This window comes from Gossypium arboreum, chromosome 2, assembly GCF_025698485.1.
Source record: "Gossypium arboreum isolate Shixiya-1 chromosome 2, ASM2569848v2, whole genome shotgun sequence".
Classification (NCBI taxonomy): Eukaryota; Viridiplantae; Streptophyta; class Magnoliopsida; order Malvales; family Malvaceae; genus Gossypium; species Gossypium arboreum.
Window position 1 is genome coordinate 47,096,440 of NC_069071.1, and position 7,348 is coordinate 47,103,787.

Here is a 7,348-nt window from a genome sequence, read left to right on the forward strand (position 1 = left end):
CGAAACAAGACTCATATATGCATCTAAAAATTTTTTTCTAGAATTTTTGGTCGGGCCAATTAGTACAGTTTATTAGTTGAAGTCCCCCATGTTACAGGGATCAACTACACTGACCTTTGCGCATTACGACTTGGATATCTCCCTGTACAGGGCTTCAATACTGATGCCGTTTGTTTCTATAGAAACTAGACTCGAAAAGGAATCTGTACATATATGGTATGGCTTCTAATTATCTCTGGTAAATTCATGATGAATTCCAAAAGTCAGGACAGGGACTCCAGTAACCGTTCTGGCCCTGTCCCGCGAGAACTTAAATATCTCTTAACATATAGCTCATATGGTTGCTTCGTTTCTTCTATATGAAAATAGACTCATCGGGATTAGATTCCATAATTCATTCATTATTTAATTCCATTTCCCCTATTTTTAGTGATTTTTCAATCTCACGTCACTGCTGCTGCCAGCACCTGCTACTAAAGCAACTATGCCTATTTCATGATTTCCTTTGATCTAACTCTCGATTCATCATACATGTCACAAATTATGATCATGACTAGCCATACCAAAGGCTAATCACTGTCAAACATCTCCCTACTACACTATTGCCATACCATGAATTTTAACACCAAAATAATCAACCATGGCATATGGCATAAAAATCGAATTACCAAGACTTGCAACTTAACATTAGAGAACTAAATCCAACCAAACATTTATGCCATTTTCGCATGGCTAAAAGTTTACATACCAAAGTTCAACAAAGCATATTAGCCTATACATGCCAAAATGTTCTCCTAGACCGACTACAAAAAAAGATACCAAAAGTTCCTAGCTGGTGGGATGACTTCGATGACGATCACGAGCACGCAAAAGGACGAGTCCAAGAAACCTAAAATAGGCGACAAGCAAACACCGAGTGAGTATATAACTCAGTAAGCCATAAGCATTATATGTCGTTCAGTGATAATATATCATAAGAGAAAATAATTAATGCGGGATTAAAATCCTCCATCCACACCCAAACTGTGCTATAATTCCTTAGGCATTTCGATTTGATCTCATGCCAAGCCCTACTTTGATATTTCATACATTACACCATATGACATTGCATGCATTTATCTTCAAGTATAATCACCACATAGGTCAAGACTTACCAAGCTAAATTCCAAATATAAATAAAATGTCTATTCCTCATGAGCTCAAGGTGTTTACTCGTACCGGTGTCTATGATTGACTCTGTAAGGCCGCACACGTAGAGCATGTATGTTCATTTGAGGATGTGTAATAAGCCCGCACACTTAGTGCTTAATAGTCGAACTCGCACACTTAGTGCTATATAATCAAACTTGCACACTTAGTGCTATACAATTTGAACCCGCACACTTAGTGCCAATTTGTGATCATAAATGTTTACACCCGCACACTTAGTGCCGAAACCAATAACTCAATACATCTCACCTCTTTTCTTTCCATTCAATACTTTCATCACCACATACATATATGTATATATATATATATTTATCATTCCATTCAGCATCATTACTTAGACATTACGACCATTTAAATTAGTACAAAATAAGTGCTTAATGACTTACCTTATATTGGATGAAATGATTCCCAATCGACTACTCGATTATCTTTGCTTTGCCTTTGCTTGATTCTCCCTCTTTGATGTCTTGATCTAAAATGAATACATTTAGTAGTTTAATCTTCTTGCTGGATTTTTATGTGTATAATTTAATGGTTTTCACCCCATTTCACAACTATCCTTGTTTAAAATATCAAAACGTCAACCAATATTCGATTAATGCTTCAAGGTCGAATGTATTGTCACCATTAAGTTAATCTAGTCTCAAGTATTTTTAATCCTAATATACAACATCATGAATCAACTCAACTTTATAAGCCAATATTACTCCTACAATCGATTGTAAAGAGTTAACAAAGAAAATATATTTTCACAAACATATACACCATATGGCCGATTATACCAAATCAAGTTTAACCTTACTTATCTCAAAATTTTCATTCCATACTATCATCCCCATGACATAGCAAAGTTTTGAACCATGGACTAATTAGAACTAAAACTAGCAACTAAAAACATGCATGAATCTCATGGCACAACATCAAACATACCTTAATCTAGATACAAGGATAGCCAACCTCTTCCTAATCCTCTTCCAAACCAACCATGAGCAAGAACCCTTTCTTCTCCCTTGGGATTTTCGCCAAAAGGATGAAAAAAGATGAACAAATTTTTTTGTTTTCTTTCTCACCTTCACGGCAATGGGGAGGGGGGGAAGCCTTCACACACACATTTTTTTTTCTCATTTTTTTATTGCTCATGCACCTTATTTTATTTATTCCAACATAAAACACTCACCCAACATGTTTCATGACATGTTTTGCCCATGATTCCTTGTCATGGCCGGCCACTAGCACTTGGGGGGGAAATTTGACATGCAAGTCCTCCCTTTTGACTACATGTACTATTAGGTCCTTATAGATTAGCCTATCATTTTTCAAAAGTGTTATACAAGTCCTACTAACTGAATTCACATGCAATCGACTAAACCAAAGCTTGAAATTTTCACACATTCATAAATGCATATTCTAGACAATAAATATTACGTTCAAACATTTGGTGACTCGGTTTAGCGGTCCCGAAACCACTTCAGACTAGGGTCAATTTTGGGCTGTCACAACTCTCCCCACTTAAGAAATTTTCGTCCCGAAAATCTTACCGTAAATAGGTTTGGGTAACGCTCTTTCATAGAGTTCTCGTGTTCCCAAGTAGCTTCTTCCATCCCGTGTTTGAGCCATAACACTTTTACTAACGGAACCCTTTTGTTTCGCAACTCCTTCACTTCACGAGCTAGGATACGAATCGGTTCTTCTTCATAACTCATATCGGCTTGAATTTCAATCTCGGAGGGGTTTATTACATGCGAAGGATCAGATCGGTAACGTCGAAGCATCAAAACATGGAAAACATTGTGGATCCTTTCGAGTTCAGGGGGTAAAAGCAACCTATACGCTACTGGGCCAACTCGTTCGGAGATCTCATACGACCCAATGAATCTTGGACTCAATTTTCCCTTACGGCCAAATCTGAGTATCTTTTTCCAAGGTGATACCTTAAGAAACACTTTGTCTCCCACCTGATACTCAATATCTCTTCGTTTTAAATCCGCGTACGACTTCTGACGATCTGATGTCGCTTTCGGACTCTCACGAATTATACTTACTTTACATTCAGCATCTTTAATCAAATCCACTCGAAAATTTTACTTTCACCGAGCTCGGTCCAAAACAATGGTGTACGGCATTTTCGACCATACAAAGCCTCGTAAGGCGCCATCTTAATGCTTGATTGAAAACTATTGTTGTGCGAATTCAATCAAGGGTAAATCGTTCCCATGAACCACTAAACTCGAGGATGCAACATCTCAACATATCCTCAAGTATCCGAATTATCCGCTCGGATTGACCATCGGTTTGGGGATGAAAAGCGGTACTAAAATGCAGCTTGGTACCCAAAGCTTCTTGCAATTTCTTCCAAAATCGTGAGGTGAATCTCGGATCTCCGTCTCGACACAATAGAAATCGGTACCCGTGTAATCTCACAATCGAGAAACATACAATTCAGCTAGCTTATCCAATGAAAAATCCGTGCGCACGGGGATAAAGTGAGCCGACTTAGTCAATCTATCAACGACGACCCAAATTGCATCTTTCTTACTTGCCGACATCGGCAAGCCGGATACAAAATCCATCGTGACTCGCTCCCATTTCCATTCGGTATCATGATTGGTGAAGCAAACCGTGGGCACTTGATGTTCCGCCTTTACTTGCGACATACTAAGCACTTCAAACAAAGTCGGAAATGTCTCGTTTCATACCATGCCACCAAAATCAAGCGTCTCGTGTCATTGTACATTTTCGTACTCCCGGGTGAATTGACATTCGGCTACAATGAGCTTCATTCGAATCATAGAAATGAGTTCGAATTTCTTGGGACACACAAACGATTTCGAACCTCAAACAATCGTCATCATCAACTTGAAACTCGATTCCATATTCGAACACATTCAGCCCGTTTTGCAACCAATTCATCATCGACTTTTTGAGCTTCACGAATTTGATGAGTCAACAAGGGTTTGGCCTTTAATTCGCCACTAGTACATTGTCGGATAGAATGCATAAGTGTACATTCATCGCTCGTAAGGCAAACAGTGATTTACGACTTAGGGCATCCGCAACCACATTAGCCTTTCCCGGGTGATAGTCAATGACAAGCTCATAATCTTTTAACAACTCGAGCCAACGTCTTTGTCACAGATTCAAGTCTCTTTGAGTCATCAAATATTTGAGACTTTTGTGATCCGAATACACATGGCACTTCTCACCAAATAAGTAATGTCACCATATTTTCAAGGCGAATACGATGGCAGCTAATTCGAGATCATGGGTCGGATAATTTTTCTCATGTGGCTTTAATTGTCTCGACGCATAGGCCACAACTCGACCTCCTTGCATCAATACACAACCCAACCCAAGCAGGGATGCGTCACTATAAATGACAAACTCTTTGCCTGATTCAGGTTGCACTAAAACTGGAGCTTCAGTCAAATAAGTTTTCGATTATCGAAACTTTTCGACATTTTCCGTCCATTCAAACTTAACATCTTTTGAAGTAGCTTCGTCATGGGTGTGGCTATCATCGAGAAACCTTTTACAAACCGTCGGTAGTAACCGGCAAGTCCCAAAAAGCTCTGAACCTCAGTAGTATTTCTCGGAGGCTTCCAGTTAAGTATGGCTGAAATTTTGTTCGGTCGACTCGAATACCCGATGCCGATACCACATGACCCAAGAAGCTAACCTCTCTTAACCGAACTCACACTTGTGAACTTAGCATATAAGCGCTTATCCCGTAAAATTTGCAACACTAATCTCGGGGTTCAAAGATGTTCGGTCTCATTTCTTGAATAGACCAAGATGTCATCAACGAACACAACTACGAACCGGTCCAAATCTTTTCAAGATCCGATTCATCAAATCCATAAATACCATAGGGCATTAGTGAGCCCGAACGGCATCACTAAGAACTCGAGAGACCGTACTCGCTCGAAAGCAGTTTTGGGTACGTCCGAATCTCGAATCCGCAACTGATAATAACCCGACCTCAAATCTATCTTCGAAAACACTGAGGCTCCCTTTAGTTGATCGAACAAATCATCAATACGCGGTAACGGATATTTATTCTTTATCGTCACTTTATTCAGCTGACGATAGTCAATACACAATCTCATGGTTCCGTCCTTCTTTTTCACAAACAATACTGGTGCACCCCAAGGTGAGAAACTTGGTCGAGCGAAACCTCTATCCGTCAATTCTTGCAACTGAGCCTTCAACTCCTTCAACTCGGTTGGTGCCATACGATACGGTGCTATCGAAATTGGCGTAGTCCCAGGTACAAGCTCAATACCAAACTCTATCTCCCGCACAGGTGGCAAGCCCGGTAATTTTTTGGGAAAAACGTCCGGGTATTCACTAACCACCGGCACAGATTAGGGTTTCTTTTCTAACTCTTTGTCACCAAGTACATACGCAAGGTACACTTCGCACCTCTTTCTTACGTATTTCTAAGCCAACATTGACGATATCACAGCTGGCAACCCCTTTAAGTCCGTAGACTCAACTCGGATCATCTTGTTATTTGTGCACCTCAAGTCAACGGTTTTTCCTTTGCAACTCACCACCGCATCATATACGGTCAACCAGTCCATACCAAGAATAACATCGAATTCATCAAATGGTAAAAGCATCAAATCGGCCGGAAAACAGGATTCTCGGATCATTAGAGGGCATCTCTTACACACTTTGTCAACAAACGATATTGACCCAAGGGATTTGACACTGAATTACAAACTCGAGAGACTCAATAGGCGAGTCTTTATGGATGCTAAAGTCTCACATACATAAGAATGAGTAGAGCCGTGGTCGATTAATGCAATTACATTAGTATCAAAAGAGTGAAAGTACCAGTGATAACATCGGGAGGATGCTTCCTCTCGTGCACGGATGGCATATGCCCTAGCAGAGTACGGTCTCAGATCGAACAGTACCGTGTCGGTGGCCCCTCTCGACTACCACTCCTACCTCCCGAAATTCTTGGTGGTCTACCTCTAGTGTCATTCCACTAGGTCTTGCACCTTGCATCCTATTCTTCTCATCAAGCTCGTGCAATCTCGAATGAAGTGGTCCTTGAACCGCATCCGTAATGTGAGCCCCGTTAGTAGACTTACCCCAACATTCACCTATGTGTCTTCTTCCACATTGGGGCATTCAGTTTCTCTTGATGGTTATTGCCCACACTAGCTACCAAGTAGCTCGGAGTCCGTCGATGGTCGTGCTCTAATGGAAATTCCCGCATCATCCTCGATTTATTAGTGTCCTCCCGAACTTGTTTACGTACCGAGAATGGAGCTTTACCCATCGATCTCTTACGATAGTCTTTAGCTTCAAATTCAGCCTTCTTCTTCTCCTTTCCAAGTTCTTCCACCTTGCGGGCTCGCTCGACTAGCTGTTATTTAACTCCTTTATCTCCAAAATACCCACTAGTAGTTTTAAATCTTCATTCAATCCTTCTTCAAATCTTTTCACATAGCAACCTCATCGGCCCACACACTCCGAGCATACCGACTAAGTCTTACGAACTCATGTTCGTATTCGAAATTGTCATACGGCCTTGCTTGAGTTCTAAGAATTTCTTACGCTTTTGATCGATGAACCGTTGACTAATATATTTCTTTCGAAATTCTGTTTGAAAGAAATCCCAAGTAACTCGATCATTTGGGACTATGGAGATCAAAGTCCTCCACCAATAGTAAGCTGAGTCTCGCAACAAGGATATAGCACACTTTAGACATTCATCGGTGTGCATGATTCATCAAACACTTGAATGGTGTTATCAAGCCGAACTCGGCTCTTTCGGCATCATCAAGAACTATGGCCTTGAACTCCTCAGCCCCGCTTCCTAATCAAGTCTACTGGTGGCTTACTCGGCCTCACGGGATCGAGAATCGATGGCATTACAGCTCTTGGGTGGATTATTCAAATTCGGAATTGTTGGACAGCCGGATTGGTTCAAGCGTATATGCGACCCACTCATTCATCATGGTAAAGAAGGCTTGTTTAGCCCCTCACCTCGATTATTCGCAGATGACCGAGGTTCAACAGCGGCGTCCCTTGTGCAGAGCATCCGCTACACTTTCAACGTCATCCGCCAAGGTTCTCTCTACACCGGATCCATTTACTAATCAAAACAAAAATTTTAACCGTC